General features: G+C 33.6%; 1 protein-coding gene and 1 long non-coding RNA gene across 13 annotated transcripts in view; both read left to right on the forward strand.

The window, feature by feature from the left end:
- Positions 1 to 18,910, forward strand: part of Nlgn1 (neuroligin 1) — an 816,885-nt gene that overhangs the window by 250,713 nt on the left and 547,262 nt on the right. The gene's annotated exons all lie outside the window — the stretch shown is intronic.
- Positions 1 to 18,910, forward strand: part of LOC134471096 (uncharacterized) — a 133,533-nt gene that overhangs the window by 66,794 nt on the left and 47,829 nt on the right. Inside the window, exon 2 of the long non-coding RNA XR_010040445.1 lies at positions 1 to 18,910. This exon is cut by the window's left edge and continues 61,209 nt beyond it; it is cut by the window's right edge and continues 47,829 nt beyond it. This is a non-coding gene — a long non-coding RNA (uncharacterized LOC134471096).

Genomic DNA, 18,910 nt, shown 5'->3' on the forward strand with positions numbered 1-18,910 from the left:
AGTGCTTATAATGTACTCAAATTATAAAAATGTTATAGACGTGAGATAACTTTAGAAAAATGGTGGCTTCCTCAATTTTATACTTAAAAATACTATACTTATCATGTGCAATTCAAACTTAAATACATGCATGTCCATTAATATGTTTGTTCATATAGGTTTGGTTTCTTGATAATATTTCTAGCAGTTGAAAATAGTAGCATAGCATTTCTTGTGGAAGGATAATGGAATTGCATTTTTGCTTTCAAAATTATCCAGATTGGAAGAAAGAGTTAGTTGTAAAAGAATTCCATGCTTTCCTGTATGTGTAACAATGTTCCTACCAATTTATATTTGGTCTCTGCTCAATATCCCAACACGTTTCTATGTATGCTTCTCTTTTTCTCTTATCCATAAAGCAGATAAGAAATCTTGTTGAATGTGAATGGAACTGAGGCTCTGATCTTTTAAGTATCTAACAACATGGCAAACGCTGCTTAAAGATTTAAAGCCTGAAATTAGAATTTGGGTCTCTAAAGATCAGTACCCCACTGCACAGCATTGTAATCAAAACGATATTTTAATGCAGAATAAGGACTTATTACTCTTTTTTTTGTTTGTTTAGTGTTCAAACAAAAAAAGAATAGTTTAGTTACAGCCATGAAGTTATACCAGTCTTTAAATGCTCAAGATTTCTATGTTTATTTCGTTCCAAAGAGAGTACAGGAATTTTTCATGTGCTAAGGTGTTTAGCTGTAAGATAGCAGATAATAACTATTGTAGCAGACTTCAAATGTATACAAAAAAAGAGGGAGGGGTCCAAGAGATAGGTAAAAGAGAAAGGGAGAGGAAAGAAACCCTTATCATTTCAAAGTTTTGATAGGGGTAAACACTTGTACACTTCAAATATCTATAGATACAGTATCTGGCTTGTAAGACAATGTAATAAGGTATAAAGTTTGAAGTTATATAAGATTTAAAAATAAAAGAAAAAGCTAAAATTAGAAAAAAAATTTATTTGCACAGAAGTGTCATTCATTGTAAAACTATTATGAAAATTAAAATGCTATTAAAGTGTCTTTTGCTATTTGTTAAATAAGATTTTCCAATGATTCCTACTGGGAATAATTAACTTTCAGATTTTACACCTCAAAATAAGATATGAATATCTTAAAATAGTCCATAAATCAGAAAACATAATCAAAATGATCCTTCTTAAAATAAACTTAAGTTTCTGACTTCAAGTTAAGTTTTTTGAAGATGGTGGAGTGATATACAGCATAGAAAGAATCTCTGCAAGGTTTGGTTTCCAGACATTGGATTAGAGCATAGTGAGGAAGAGAGGAAGAAGGGAAAGGGGTCCTTGGACCCAGAAAGGTTCTGAAGCAAGAGTTGGAACCCATGGAGAGAGCGAAGAGAGAAACTTAACAAAGAAGGAAGTGGTGGGTGGCACCTTCTTCTTGAGCCAGGACTCCCTGTGTGGAGGAAGCAGTTCAAATCCGAAGACACACAGTGAACGCTGGCAACTCCAGAGGCCTTCACGGAGAGACACAGCAGTGCAGTGGAGCAGTCGGGGGTGGACACTGAACTGCACTGGGTGCTGGTGACTCACATTTGAACTTGACCTGCTATTGTTTGTCTAGAAGCTTGAGGTTCAGCATTCAGTTGTTTCTTTGAGCTCGTTCTGCTTTCCTGTATGGGAATTCACTGCTATGAATTTCCCTGCTTTCATTGTGTCCCATAACTTCTGGTGTGTTGTATTGGTATTAACACTGAATTATTGAAACAATCTAATTTCTTCATTAACCTGTGACCCACTGCTTAACCAGCAGGATATTATTCAATTTCCATGTGTTTATGAAGTTCTTGTGGTTTCTTTTGTCACTGATTTTCAGTTTCATTGCATTATGATCTGATAATATGCACGGAATAATTTCCTTACCTTTGCATTTGTGAACCATATTCTATGAGCTACTTTGTGGTCTACTTTGTAGACCATCCTGTGTGCAACTGAGAGGACTGTGTAATTTTATGTGGTGGGGTGAAAGACTGTATACAGCTACTACAAAAGTTTGGTTCAGTTTTAATAGTTCATTGTTGATGATTTCTCTGATCAATCTATCTGTTTACAACAGTGGGGCATTGAGATTTCCCCAATAAAACTGTAATAATGCTTTTTTGATTTTCCATGTCCGTTAATATTTGTTTTATATAGTTACATGGACTGGTATATATTGCATGTATATTTATGATTGTTATTTCTTCTCTTTGAATATTTCGTTTACAAAGATGTAGTGACCTTCTTTGTCTCTCTTAATCAGTCTTGGCTTGAAATTCACTTTGTCTGCATATATAATAACTAGCTCTGCTTTTTTCCAGGTTCCTCTCACGTTGAATATTGTATTTCATCCTTTGCCTTTCAGTTTATGAATTTATTTTTTGAATTAAATGTGTTTAAGGGCTGAGGATTTAGCTCAGTGGTATAGCACCTGCCTGACAAGCATGAGATTGTGAGTTCGATCCCTGGTACAAAAAAAAAAAAAAAAAAAAAGTCTTTTTTACCCATCATATTATTGGAACTTACTTCTTGAAACATTCTGCCAGGTTTTCTTTGATGAATTGAGACCATACACATTGATGGCAACAACTGAAATGTATTGCCCTATCCTTATAATTTATTTTTCTGATGTTGGCTCTATTTTCCTCCCTCTGCTTAACTGCTTATCTTGCCTGGTGGATTCATTCTATTGGAGTTCGTGGAACTGTATTCCTTATTATTTCTTTCTAGACTGTCTTTTAAAACATTTTGCAGTGCTGGTGTTCATTAGTTTCCTCCTTGATGGAAGTATCTTATTATCCATCGGTTCTAAAAGACAGTTTTGTGGAGTACGTCAATCTAGGTTGGAGGCTGTTTTCATTTAGGGCTTGATATACTTCATGTCTCCTTGACTTGAAGGTTTGTGTTAAGAAGTCAACTATGATTCTAATGGACTTTCCTTTATAGGTGATTTTGTTTTCCTCTTAGTTTTTAAATTTCTGCCCCTGTTTTGAATTTCCGGAATCTTGACTATTCTATTCCCTACTGTAGATTTTTTACTTTTTGATCATCAGTAATTAGAGGAAGGAAATAATAAAGATCAAATCACAAAATAATTCAATGGAAAACAATATAAAGAATTGATGAAATCAGGTATTGGTTCTTTGAAAGATTAAGTAAAATCTATGAACCCGTAGCCAACCTTATCAAAAAGGGAATGAAAACACTCAAATCTTTGAAATTAGAAGGGAAAATAGTGAAATCGCAATGAATGCTGCAGAAATCCAGAAGATCAACTATATCTACTGTAAGAACTTGTATTCTAATAAGATGGTAAATGCAGAAAGTAATGGACAGATTCATTCCCAAGGCTGAATCAAGAAAATAAAATCTAAATAAACTAATTTTAATCAATGAAATCAATGATGTAATTAAAATTTAATAACAAAGAAAAACTAAAGCCCTGACAAATTCACTATTGAATTATGTAAGAAACTGAAAGAGAGAGAGAGAGAGAAAGAGAGAGAGAGAGAGAGAGAGAGAGAGAGGAGAGAGAGAAAAGAAATTGAATGAGAAGCAATACTCCCAAGTTCATTCCTGGAAACAAATATTGCCCTAATATCAAAACAACAGAAAGATTCACAAAATAAAGAAATATAGACAAATCTTACTAATGAACATGCATGCAAAAATCTTTAGTGACATATTGGAAAATAGAAAACAGCAAATCATCAAGAGAATTGTGACACACCATGACCAAGGAGGATTTATCAAAGGGATGCAAGGGTTCAACATAAGCAAATTAATGAATGTAGTACACCATAGTAATAGAGCCAATAGGAAAAACACATGATCATCTCAATAAGTGCATAAAATGTTTGACAAATTTAATACCCATTCATGATAAAAAAAAAACTAGAGAACTTTGGAATAGATGGTTTTTATTTGAATCTGATAAAAGCCATCTATGTCAAACCAGTAAATAATATCATACTAAGTGGAGAATAAACTGAAATCTTCACTCTAAAATCAGAAGCAAGACAAGGATATCCACCATCACTGCTCTTATACATATAGCTCTGGAAACGTTAGCCAGAACAATTAGACAAGAGAAAGAAATAAGAGGAATAATGTATGAAAGGAAGAAATTAAATTATCATTATTTGTAAATGACATGATACACTACATAGAAGACCCAAAACTCCACCAAAAGACTTCTGGATTTACTAATCAAATTCCGTAATGTACCTGGATATAAGGTTAACACTCAAAAATCAATAACCTTCCCATACATAGATGACAAACTAACTGAAAAAGAAACTAGGTGAAACACCTTCCACAATAGCATAAAAAAAATGAAGTACCAGCAATCAATATAATGAATAAAGTAAAACACCTGTATGTGGAGAACTACAGTATGCTGGAAAAGGAGATGAAGATGATAACAGTAAAGGGAAAGACATCCCTTGGTTTGGGGTAGGAAGAACCAATATAGTGAAAATGGCCATACTTCCAAAACTGTTATACAAATTTAATGCAAATACAATCAAAATTCCACCAGAATACTACAGAATTAGATTAAAAAAATCCTAAATTTCATTTATAACCAGGAGAGACCTAGAATAGGAAAGGCAATTCTGGGCAACTAAGGCAAGGTAGGAGATATCACAATCCATACTTGGAGTTATACTACAAAAATTCTGTGGTAAAAAGACGTTGGCAGGCTGGAGATATAGCTCAGTGGCATAAGTATCTGCCTGGCAAGCACAAATCATGAGTTCAATCCCTGGGACTCAAAACAAAACAGCATGGTACTGGCCAAAAAACAAACTTAAGGATCAATGGGACAGATTAGAAAATGAAGAAGCAGTTCCAGACAAACTAAGTCACTTTATCTTTCACAAAGAGGCCAAACACATCCAGTGAAAGAAAGATATAAAGGACTCAAACAAAAATTAGAAGCTCCATATTTAAAGACTCGTTCAAAAATGGGCATCTGAAATGAATGAACACTTTGCAGATGAGTGAACAGAAATGCACAATAAATATATGAAAAAATGTTCAACATCTTCGGTCAACAAATGCCAATTAAAACAATGCCAAGATTCCATCTCACCCCAGAAAGAATGGCTATCATTAAGGAATCCACCAATAACAAATGTAGGCTGAACTGTAGGGAAAAAGGAACTCTTGCCCACTGTGATGTGAGTATAGACTGGTGCTACCACTGTGGAAATAAATGTAGAGATACCTTGAAAAAGTAGGTTTAGAGGTCTCATTTGATTCAGCTATTCCCCTTCTGGGTATCTTCCCAGAAGAATTAAAACATCATACTATAGCAAAATATGCACACCCATATTTATGGATGCACAGCTTGTAATAGCTAAATCTTGGAAACAACCCAAATAGCCATTAACCAAGGAATGATTAAAAAATATGTGTGATTTTTAAATAAATGATGTATTAGCGGTAAAGAAGGATAGACAAGACATTTCTGGGTAAATGGATGTACCTTGAAGCCATATACTTAAGTGGAAAAAATCGAACACTCATGGGTAAATATCACATTGCCTCCCTAGTACAAGGATCTAAAAGAGTAAATAAGGACTAAAATAAATAATAAATATTGAAAATTAGTAAGAAACTGTTCAAAAGTACAGTGTAACTAGAAAGGAGAAAAGGGAGGGAACTAAAAAAGGATAAAATGGAAAAATAGCTTTGTAAATAAGGAGGGCAAGAGAGGTTGCAGGGAGGAGAGGGGAATGAGAAAAAAGAGGAACTAAGATGTATCACGTGCAGGTGTAAATTTCCTATGATGAATATGATCAGTACGTATATCACAATTATATCAGTGTACAATGAAAAAGATGTGTTTGGTACATGCACCAAATTCCCACACGGAATCTAAACTACACACATGTCCTAATAAATTAAATTAAATAAATTATAAATAAATTAACCTTTTAAAAAGACTGGCATTGATAAGGATCTGAATAAGGCTGGTGTTAATAGCAGGACTTATTCTGGTGTTTAATGGTGTAGGCACCCGTGTATGATAGAAGATAAAATGCTTACTGCATTCTCTGTGGCTTTGCACAAGTAATTAGGCCTCTAAGAAACCCTGTCACTTCCTCAGTACAATTGGGATGCTGATAACACCTGTAGGATAGTGTTGACATAAGAAAGAATACAATAGAAGAAACGCATTATTTGAAAAAAGTCTTTACTCTGCCTCCTCTTTGTGCCACGTCAGACATTTCTTTATTATTTCAGCTTAGCTTTAACCTCAATCAAACCTTCTTAGTATTTTACCTCATTAGCACATTTGTAACATTTCATAGTTTTATTCTTCATTTGAAATGCCTGTAAAATGTTTCTCTTTTGATGTTATAATTTTGTTTCCCAAGTTGAGAGGTCAATGTCACTTTATAACTGCATAAGCGATTATGTATTACTCATAATTTATGGGACATTCCAGCTGGCTAAACTGTAAAGTGCTACTCAGATTTTTCCTGGTTTAAGCTTTGTCCATAAACAATTTATAAGAATAAAGAGATCTGAGATGATTGAGTTGTATTTTTAAGAACTGTGAGGGTATTACATGAGAGATAGTTTGTGATAAAGGTCAAATACTTTTAAATACTAAATGGAAACTGGAAATTATGTGGGTAATTTATGTTATCAATCATCAGATTTTCCCTTTCATGGATAATTTGGAATACTAATACATGATCAGGATGACATTTTATTGATGTTATAAAATGTACCTTTATATATAAGATTAAAATAGTAAAATAGTTGGAGCATGCTTTATGTTAAATATAGCTTTAGTATTAAGTAGGTACTAGTTTTGGTAAATGCTTAATAGAACTCCTTATATATAAATCATATGGCCATGCCTTCTATTTGCTGTGGTAGGATTGTATGCATTTATTATGCAAGCAGTATCAGGTATTAAGGTATAATTAACAGCAATACATTAAAACACAACCTGGTTTACTATTTTGAATACTGATCTAATGTATGAATATTTTTCTGTTGACCATGATTTTTTGCAGTGATACTAAAGTGTAAGATATGCAGAAATGAACAGGAGCGCCAAATAGGGTGCCAACTATCTTATCTACAACTTTCCATTTAGTTCATGTGAGTTCAGTGATTTTATCCTATTTTCTATATGGGAATGGAGAAGCATCTTGTTAATGTGGTACAATTAATTTAACATCAGAATTGTAATTCAGCATCTTTTAAAGCCATTACTTTTGTTTTTCTTTATTTATACACAGTCATCTAATAATCATCAGCATCTAAACATCTTAAAAATACACAAAATTAAAAATTATACGTTCCCTTTGGCAGATTTCTATAAATTGAGAAAGTCTAATAATAAAAGGCAAAATTAACTGAAATTTAACTGTTTTTCATTTATGTTACTAATTATTGTATACACAATAATTATTGAAACCTTATTGTGTATTTAAGCCCTATACATTTCCTTTTTTAACCCAAGGTTTTATATTTGGAAACTGAGGAGAGGACATTTTACATAATCTGTCCAAAGAAAAAGCTGAGAATCAAACCAATGTCTGGAGGAGTTCAAAGTCTGTGCTCTTAATCACTGTGTCTTGGACATCCTGCAGGAAAAGAGTCTTATAGGAAAAAAGAATTATAATAAAATTTGAACATGTTATTCAAAGCTGTGGGAAAATTATTAAAGAAATAGAAGCTATTCTTTCTTAAATTAATGGATGACTTTTTGTAGAAGAAACTATTCCTGAGAAGTTAATTAATTAATTAAAAGAAGTTAAGTAATATATTAAGGATTGAAACTTGCTACTGTAAAAGTTTTTAAATTTCTAGTGGAATGTCCTTTCCTAGAGCATTTTTTATTCATTTGGGGGGGGGTGATAAAATTTAGACTTAAGAATTATATGGGTAATTTATGTTATCATCAGATTTTCCCCCTCCTGGTCATATGAGGGGGATACATAGATTCATAAGCTTGAAAAAATTATCCAGTCTAGAGCAAGTTTTCTTGCTCCTAGAAATCCGTAACTCTAATAAGGAGGATTTAAGATTTATTTTTATTGATAAAATATTTTAATATTTTTCCTTGGTTTTGCATGATTGAATTATTCAAATAAACTTATTTTCTTTGAAGTTCACCTAATTATATTAACAATCATGATAGCTTTATTATTGCAGTTCTGAAAAGAAATTTTGACAGCCTTATGCTTTAGTTTATAAAATATATTAAGTATTAGTAAATGTTGTCTGTTAATCTTTAAGAATATAAAAGTTTATATTTAGTATAAAAGATAGAAAATATTAAAGGGAAGAAATCTTTTGTTTTTTAAAAAGTGTATTGATGTATATATGAATCTTAAGATTTTTATCCAAACTTGAGTGAATATCAGTAAAACTTTTTTTTTTGGTATTCTAAGTTTTTGATTTTCAAAATGCCAGATTATCAGATTCATTTAATTGCACGTACAGATTACAATTGAACAGAAAGTTGTCTTTAGAGCTGACCATTTAAATACATCTAGGAGTTTGCAGGTAGCTGGGGTGATGGGAACAAATTATTGGGACAAATAAATAAGAAAAACTCTCAAGTTTTACATAGAAACATTCATGTGAATAGGAAATCACAAGTAAATAATGAAAATTAGTTGCAAATAAGAAGAATGTCATGATATATTAAAATATTAATAATTCTTTTTATTCTTGGTGGCTAATAATTCGGTATTAACTGTCATCTAATGAATGTCAGAGTGCCTGTTAGATATATACTTTGCAAATAATCAAAATTTACAGTTCCCAAAACATTACATGTCTTGAGGCTAAACACACATTTTCCTGATGCAGAAATCTGTGATTTCTTCTATTATGTTACTTTTAAATTCAGAAGATGTAGTGATGGTATCATGGTACACTACTCAGCAATAAAAAAATGAATTATTGGTATAAGCAGCAACTTGTATGAATCTCAAGAGAATCATGCTGAGTAAAAAGCCAATCTCAAAAGATTGCACACTGGTTGATTCCATTTATACAATATCCTTGAAATGACAAAATTAGAGAAATGGAACACAGACTAGTGGTAGCTAGGGTGATAAGGATGAGTGGGGGTGGGCAGAAGGACAGTAGATTTAGCTATGTAAGAACAACATAAGATGTAAATGTTTTTTGTTTTTCCACATCATTCATGTACACATGACCATGCACATGTGATAAAAGTGCATAGAACTACACACACACACACACAAAGAGTACACAGTAAATTGTGTAATCTGAATAAGATTAGTGGATTATATTTTGTCAATATCCTGATACTAGATGATAATTTTGCAAGATGTCACCATTTGAGGAAACTAAAGAGGGCAAAAAATCTCTATGTAATATTTCTTAAAACTATGTATGAAAATTCAAACATATGCAAATGTCTCAAAACAAAAAAAAAAAAGTTTAATGGTAATTTGAAGCACAAAAGGCTTCTAAAGATGAATCTTTCAGTGTGCTTGAGGCTGTTGATCGCCCTTGCTTTCTGAACAGCCAGACAGCTGAGGCAGTGATGCCTTTCACAGACTATAAAATCCAAGTATGCTAGCAGACAGAAAATAGGAGTTTAAAAAGGGGTAGATTAGGGGCTGGGATTTAGCTCAGTGGCATAAGCACCTCCTTGCAAGTGTGTGGTCATGAGTTCAATCCCTGGCATAAAAAAAAAAAAAAAAAAAAAAAAAAAAAGAGTAGATTACAGTGGGAGAGTGAGACCAAAGATCTTCTTTGTTCTAAAATGGTGCAAATTCCAATTGGAGAATTTTAGCCAGCCCGTACTTCTTAGGTCCTGACAATGGTCAGTCAACTCCCAATAATGTGAACATGTAAGAATATACAGGCTTAGTTTTAGAGATAATGAGGTTTTATGTGACTACTGAGTTAAATATATTGAATGAGTAACTGATTTTAAGTATATATGTTACAGTAATTTGCATATAAATTCACAAGTAGGGCAGCATATTGAAATAAAATGAGATTTTTACTTTAAATATGCAGTTACCCCATAAAAATATTTAAAAAATATATAAAATATAATATATATATAATATATAAAAATATTTTAAACTTAGAAATGTCTAAATTCCCACTATAAATCCCAATATTCTCCCAAAACTGTTGTCATATTTTCTTTTATTTTTTGTATAACTTTCTCGTCTGTGTACACACTGTTCTAGGATTGTTGGGCAGTTTTTCTTGTTTTGTTTGTGTCCTTTCTTCCTTTGACCATCATACTTTGACTATAATTTATGTTGTCTAGCAATAATATGCAAATAGTACATGCTTGAGATTCAGAGAAAGATGATTTGCCTAGCCATCTGATCTGGGCTTTGTTGAGGATCAGTGGAGATATCTCAGCAGCTGTAGAGTGAGAGGGGTATTATCTGGCCAAAAGGTAAAATGGAGATCCAGATTTGCATCTTGAGATGTAAATTGGAGGCGTATTGCATGAAGTATTCTTTTTTTTTTTTTTTTAAGACCCAAATATACTACAGTCTTCTATCTACTTGGTGCTAGTTGTTATAGAATATATCTCTCTCAGTCAGGTCAGTCCAAAAACATCTACAAGTTTTAACTATTTCTCTCATATAATTCCATGCATTTCATTTATAATTGTGCTTTTATTGACTGGTATTTCTTTTGTTTTAGTTTACTAATAAACTTGACACTTGAAATCTTCAAGTTGTATATAAATTATTGAGGAACTAAGTTAGACTTCTTTAGCTTTAAAAAAAAAATCCAGTATTTTTTTTCACAGACGGACAGAAATGTTTGCTTCATAAATACCACTAAATAGATCTGGTAAAGTTATAATCACTCAATAAGGCTTATTCCTTATAAAAGTGCATTAAATATTTTAAACATACAAATAGAGGAGAGAGAGGGAGAGAGAGAGAGAGAGAGAGAGAGAGAGAAAGATAGAGATAGAGATAGAAAAAGAGACAGAGACATAGATTTAGCTCCATGGCAATAAGAAACTAATACAAGTAAAGGGTCTACAAAAATTAGTAGAGTATGTGTTCTGGAGTCACATACTTTCTACAAAAAATCCTCTCTGAATTTCATATTAGGTGGGTTCAGAAATTAAACCTTGAAATATTAAGTAAATTACAGAAAGTGCATTTTTAGAAAGAACTAGAGATGAGATGATATTTGATGACTGACAGCACAGCCCCATTCATTCTGCACTACCTAGTAACAATTTTCAGATAAAAAGACCTAGTGTATTACAGTTTAATTTTCCATTATCCACTGTACCTGATGCAGTTTTCTTTCTTCCTGTCCAAGTGTGTATGGAGGATTGTACCTGAAATTTCCTTAGTTTGTCTTTATCTTGTTGCATATGGAAGCATTTACAGGATGAGATTTTGAAATGGTTTCTGAATTGAAATACAATCCATCTCATCAACCTGGGTTTCGATAGACCTTTAATATGACAAGGGCAGTGTATTTTCACAGGGTCTGTGATACTGTCTTTCAAAAAACGTATCAAATGCTTTTTGTATAATAGAACTTGTTGTATGGACTAGAAAAACAGTGACCTGGCTCCCGTTTTTTAAAAATATACGGTCTGGTTAGAGGGAGATGCAACAAATGCTTACCACAAAGAAAGTTGTTATATGCAGCAATAGAGTTTAAAAAACAGACCCTTAACTCCACAAAGTTCTACTTACTTCTTTTGATACACAGAAATCAGGGCGGTGTTAACAAAGGAGTTGAGTTTGACCTACATAGAGACATAGGAGCAGGACACAGACTAAGTTCCATTCCACATGAAAAGACCCATGTCATAACATTTGCAAACTGTTTATTGTGAAGTAGGGAAGTCACAGGAATTGAGGGTTAGGGCTGTATACTACAATTAGATTTTCTTTAGGAAGGAAGTGCCAGGGATCTAACCCACAGCCTTGCACATGGGACACCAGTGCTCTCTCACTAAGTAACTCCCCCAACGCTGGAGTCAAGTTGTTAAAGGACATTGTACACTGCTTAATAATTAAATTGTTTTCTAGGTAAAGAGAAGCCTCTCTGTGATACTTTCGTCTGTTGGGAGAGTCATGTGATTACATATAAATCTTACAGTTCTCCTTTTGAAAACATGGCAAATAAATTCGTAAAAACTCAAAGAAAAGTGATCATGCGATCAGGGACCCTACTGTAGCTGAGAAATATTGGGAACTTCAACTAAGGCAGAGAGGGTAAGAATTAAAAAGTAGCATACACAGGCACAGTGGCCAAAACGTAATATCAGGGAAAACGGGCTGTAACACCACAAGTATGAGCTTGGATTTGGCAATTTAATGAGCTTGAACTGTGAGTATAGCTCTTTGTTAAAGCCCCAAAACTCAATGTCCAGTCCCACATACAGACACATGCACACATGCGTGCACACACACAGACACACAAGGAAGTAAAAGAAAGAGGAGAAGGAGGAAAAGGAAGAAAAGAAGCTGAAGGAGAAAGATGGCAGAGGTAGGACAAAAGAAAAGCAGATTTCAGGGTTGTTAACAAAATTATTGCTTTACCACTTTTTGCAATTAAAGAATCTGTAATAACTGGGTGGTTTCCTTAACTAAGAGAGTTTATATATTAAAAATTGAAAGGTTAAATTGAGAAATTAAATCCTTTATTTTCACATGTTGCTGGGTTTGAAGATGTCTTGGAAACCACCCACTAGTGGTAAGGCAGGCTGTCAGTACAGAGATTTCCATTCCGCTGTGCTACACAGCTGAGATTTTAAAAAATGAACAGGAAAAAAATTAACATAATTTTGGTTGATGAAAGACCATTAGAAGAACTAAGGTTTTTGATAAGGGGAAATGTAGCTTATTAAGCAGGATGAAATGAAAGAGAGAAAGATACAGTCTAGACTGAAGAGGACTTGCCTAGCGTGAACGTGGTCCAGGGTAAGTCCCCCGCACAGAAAGAAAAAAGGAAGAAATTGGTACATTGACAAAAAAGAACATAAGTGTGTAGCTAATGAAATTAGAATCCCCAGTACATCAAAAAGAAGAAAGAAATTGATGCTGGTGTAAAGTTTACACAGGCAGAATTAATTCTGAGTCATATGGTGTTACATAGATTAGAGATACATGACTGAGTTGCTTAAATGAATTGAGGATAAATATAACTTTCGAAGGAAGATTAAAAAGTTGAAATGCTAGAAAATGGATAGGTTGTTTTAATGCATTTTAATAACTCAATATTCCTGTCTGAGTAAGTTGGAGATGTAGACTAGAAACCATCAGCTATTTTTCTCTATGAGCTTAGAATGGTTTGGATGAGAGTGGAAGAGTGGAGGGCGGCGTAGAGGACCAGAAGGAAGGATAGTTCATTGTGTTCTTTGAGAGAGGGGAGATTTTTTTTTCAAAAATGAACTAATTATACTCTTCAAGATGAAGTAAGAAGACAGGACAGTGTCTGGGGTAGTCTCTCCTCTCAGCAGTTACCCAGCAGGATGACCCAACGGCATATGATCATGACCAGTCACCACCACCAGAGGAAAAAGCCATAGAACCCTGCTCTGCCTCCTAGATTTTACAGTGTGGCTTAGGAGAGATGTCCTATGGAATGCCTCTGCTGAGGAAATAATTATGATTGGGAGAATAAATCAGGACTTAGGGTTAAAGTTACAGTTTATGCTAAACACATTCTTTCTCACTGAGCTACACTATTAGTCTGTTTAGTTACTCCTTCTATTTTCTTAGCAAGGGTGCTATGTTACAGTATGTTTCCAACGTGAAAGTCTTTTCTGTTCCAGGAGACTGTTTGTGCATCAGATTCCTTTGTAAATGGACCAGAGGGAGCCTTACATTCCTTTGTAAATCGACCAGAGGGAGTCTTACGCGCCTTTGCCACAAACACAAAATGCATATTGCTTTGCACATCTTAGCATTCCTTCTGCATCACTATTGCTTTTTCTCTTGGTTCCAGACATCCTGGGCTCTGATTGAGCTCTGTCCCTCTATCCACTGTCACACTGTACAGTGAGCACACAGCAGCACAATTCTAACAGTGTCCAGGAGACATGTCCTACTTGCTTCTATTTGTTTGCATCTATAATTGTTCACAATGCAAGGTCCGCTGGTGTCTGTAAAAGTTCACAACTTGAATGTTTGTAAGTTGGGGTTTGGTAAAGACCACAAGGAGGGACATGATTGTGTTACAATTTATAAAAAATTTTTAAAAGTTGATGAGTTTTTGTTAAGTGATATTAATACACTTCAGCTATCTTACAATTCTGCACTGTGTCTTGATAATGCATTTTGCATAAAGGAAAAAAGTATTAATTTGAAAAATAATATTTTAGGGAAGATAAAAATATATATTTAGTATTATACATCATACTTTCATAACTAAAAAATCCTAAAATAAAAACAAAAATTTAAAAAGAATAATACAAAAATTAAAAGAATACAAAAGATAATAATTTTTGGTTAATTTTAATTATAGTCAGTTTTTTGATAATGTTCTGTCATGAAAGTGGTGATTTTTTTAATTTCAAAAACATAATTCATTTTCAATTCTAATTGTCTGAATGACATGCAGGTAGATGGATCAAAGCACAATGTTTCTGTTCGCTCAGTAATACCACATTATGAAAATGATGATATCGCAGCATAGGAAAGGTGTCGATGGTATGGAATCAAAGGAAAGGACATTGCTTAACAACCAAGTTAGGAGATTGCTAGGAGATATGGTGAATATGGAAGTAATCCTCGGAACTGAATAAAATGCTGATTTCTTTTAATTCTTAGTCCTGAAAGAATGTTTCTGACCTTAAAAAAAAAATATATATATATATATATAGATAGATAGATAGATAGATAGATAGATATAATTTTAATTTTGTATAAATTCAGGTCAAAGAACGTTCTTGACCAAGAATAGAAGTAATTGTGGTCTTCCTGGTTTCAATTTCAAGAAAATGTTTACTGATGGGAATTTTAGCTACACAATTTTATTTGAAATTTGTTAGACTATCACTGTAGACAATGTGATTGACAGTTTTGTGTATGTATGGTCTACCATCTCTTCCAAATATAGGCAACATTTCCTACCTAATTCCAAGAGATAAGTGGCAGTTGTTGTTTTTAATATGGCAAGAAAATAGAAATATGGAATGTGTGCTCCTGTGGTCAGTGTTTGCTTATGAAAGAGGAAATCAAGAGAATTGATGTTTTGATAGATAATAATTGACTCTTAGCTGTGCCTGCTAGTCTAAAGCCAAGGATGAATTTGCACTGTTGCTTCCTTTCTGCTATTCAAAATAATAGATTTCTGTGACTCCAGCAGTTATAGTAATAATAGCTAGGTATTTTTGTAACCGTCATCCTGCAGCCTCTGGAACTGCAGGATGAATCTGTCCATGGTCTCTCACACCTCTGTGGCTGCTGTGCTTCAGGATTATCTTTGTGTATGCTTTTATCTCTCAGGGTGAATTTTGCACTCTCTTTCTGGCACTAATTTTAAGGAGAATTTGTGCTCTGCTTCAGTGCTTGGGCTTTAGACCTACATGGTCAGTACCTACTACTGGTGGGAAACTGGTTACAGTTTTTTATATCAGGTTTCACTGCTGGAAATGTGGGAATACTGAAAAGTAGCAACCTAACTCGCAAGGTTGCTGTTAATTCTGCAGACGTGATGATCTCAGCACAGCACTAACATGTGCTCAACAAGTGCTGGCTAATGTGCTTATTTTGATGCCTTAGACATTTATTTAAGTACCCTAGTCAACCTTTTTATTTTAACACATTTGAACAAAATGGAAAGGATTCTGAGATTTTTGAAATTTTAAAATTGGCACAGAAAATATAAAAAAGTTGGTTGAAAGTCTTTTAACTTTATTTAAACCTGACCATGCTATTTATTGCAATTTGTCTATAGCAGTTTGCTTAAACTCCTTTTGGTCTTTTTTTCTATTTCCAAATGGTGAGAATACCAGTGTAACTTATCTGACAGGTTTTTTTTTTTAAACAATTAAATGAGGAAATATTTGGATAAAACTTCATATACTCTAGCTTCAAATATTTTCATATCAAGAAGCCCAGAATAAAGCCTTCCTAATTAATGAGTGAAAACTTTATAAGGCTTCAAGGCCACCTAATGGGGAATCATGATTACCACATATTTTTATATATTTGAATCATTATTTACATTAGGGAAACTATTCGGTATTCACACATGCGAGATTGATTTATTTCACTAATGAGTATGGTCTCAAGCTGCGCCCATTTATTGATAAATATCTCAATGTGATCCTTCTTTATAGCTGAATAATACTCCATTGTATAGAAATACCACAACTTTTTTATCCATTCCTCAGTTGATGGGCACTTGGGTTGTTTCCAAGATCTGACGATTACAAATTGTGCTGCTATAAACATAGGTGCACATATATCACTGTGGTATGATGCTTTCAGTTCTTCTGGGAATATGCCTAGAAGTGGAATAGCTGGAATAAATGGGATTTCCAGTCCCAACTTTTTGAGAAATCTCCAGACAGATCTCCACAAAGGCTGTACCAGTCTACACTCCCACCAGCAGTGCAGGAGAGTTCCTTTTTCCCCACAGCCTCTCCAGCATTTGTTGTCAGTTTTCTTGATCCTGGCCATTCTTTCAGGAGTGAGATGGTATCTCGTGTGGTTTTAATTTGCATTTCTCTAATGACCAATGATGATGAGCATTTTTTCATGTATTTATTTGCCATTTGCATTTCTTCATCTGAGAATTGCATATTCATCTCAGATGCCCATTTTTGGATTGGATCTTTGAATTTCGGAGGTCTGAGTTTCTTTAATTCTTTATATGTTTTAGACAAGAGGCCCTTGTCTGAGAGAGAGTTCACTAAAATCTTTTCCTAGTTTGTGGGTTTTCTTTTCACTATGCTGGAGATTTCTTTTGACATGCAGAAACTTTTTAATAAGAAGTGGTCCCAGTTATTGATTCTGGGAAGTATTTCCCGTGCGGTTTGAGTCCTGTTCATGAATTCTTTACCTACTCCTATGTCTCCAAGGTTTCTACCTATTTTGTCTTCCAATAGATTTAGTGTTTCTGTTTTAATATTCAGATCTTTGACCCATTTAGTCATTTCTTATGTTTGTATTAATTAAAGAAAAAATTCAAAAAAATTAGGATATATAAATAGTAACTCTTTTCGATTTCCTATTAACTTGTTTTGAAGTCCTGTAGTACTCCCACGATCTTGTTTTGACTGATTAGACTCTGTTCCATTCTATATGATAGTATCAAGTTTGAAGACATAGGCAGCTACTTTGAAGACAATAAGATTCACTAAGATACCCATTCTGGTTTGACTATTGTCTTCTTTGGAAGTCCTGTAATGTTTACAATGCCTAAGTTTTATTGGTCTTGTTTTCTACTGTTTTGTCCAACTTTATAATATCTAATGAGATAGACAATTCTTTTTAAGGAAACAAGGGGCAACGTTGATAACCATTGTTGATAAACTTGTACTCTGTTCTACACCATGTGCTATGTCTATCCTTGGTATTGACTGACAGCTTTGTTTTGCCATATTTGACTGTATTCTTCCCCCCCCCAAAGAAAGTAATAAGCACTAAGGAGTAATAAAATCCAAGATGTGTAAAAAAAAAAAAAACAATTAAATGAGGAAAAAGCATATACAGTGCAAGGATACGCACCATAAATATGTACACAATACTTTACATAATGATTGACATATTGGATTCAAGAAATGATTACTATTGTTATTATTAATATAAATTTGAAAATTTTCATTAAAATATAGCCTGTATAAATTTGTCTCTGCTCAACTATAGTAATAACAGCTGTGACTACATAAATCATTGTTTTCTATATCAAACAACATGACTCTCAATTTCCGCCTAAGGTATTGATGAACTAAATATATTATAGAAATCCAAAGATGTTGAAACCTGAGGTTCATATCGAATTTAGGTATCTCTTTATTTAAATAATGTCAACAAGGTTATTGCAATTTAAAGACTTTGTTCTACCACAAAAGAGTATTTAGAGATTTTCATTAAATTGTCACCCAAAATAAGTTGCTGGTCTTGCAATTATTAACAGCGATTAAAGCTGTGCTTTGCATTATAGGTCTTACTGTATACAGTATGCATTTTTGTGGTTAATTTTACAAAAATACATTTAAATGTTCCCTCCTCCCACTTAGGATTAATATGCAGCTGGCATATATTTATAAATGGTGTATAAGTAGCTATTTTTTGCTCCTTCTAAAATACCGAGATTTCATTTGATTAGCCTTTCATTTTAATGCCTTGTGTGCTCAGTGGAAGAGCTGTCATTCCTGCACTTTAAAGTCCTCCTTTTCTTGCCCTCCCCAACCTCCATGACTTGAATTCTGCTTTATGCACTCTGTGTTGAAAACATCACATTCAGAGACTGCTGGTGTTATCTTTCTGGGAAATAGAGTTGAAATTTCTCAGATCCCACTAAGCTCTCCGCAGCCTGTCAGTACTGAGGATGCGAAATTGACTCCAAATTGGAGGATCTCCAAGTGATAGAACACTGTTGCTGGGACGTGTAAATTACAGAAAAGACTGGATTTGATACCACATAGGTTGTAACTCAAGCGCGATTTCCTTACAATCCTTTTCTCACTCATTATTTTCATAGTAATCTACAACTTCAAATTAATCACTTACGTGGGTGGGTGAATTATTTATTCTTACTTAACCATAGATCTCACCACAAAATTAAAGCACAAATTCTCTCACTTGTGCTTTACACAACCAAATGAGTCCATGAAGATACAAGGTGAACTGTGAAGTTGGGAAGCATGTATTAAGTATTACGGTTTGTACTTTGCAT

The sequence above is a fragment of the Cavia porcellus genome, unplaced genomic scaffold (genome assembly GCF_034190915.1).
Source record: "Cavia porcellus strain 051 isolate PalLab524CR breed Dunkin Hartley unplaced genomic scaffold, mCavPor4.1 scaffold_17, whole genome shotgun sequence".
NCBI classification, from domain to species: Eukaryota; Metazoa; Chordata; class Mammalia; order Rodentia; family Caviidae; genus Cavia; species Cavia porcellus.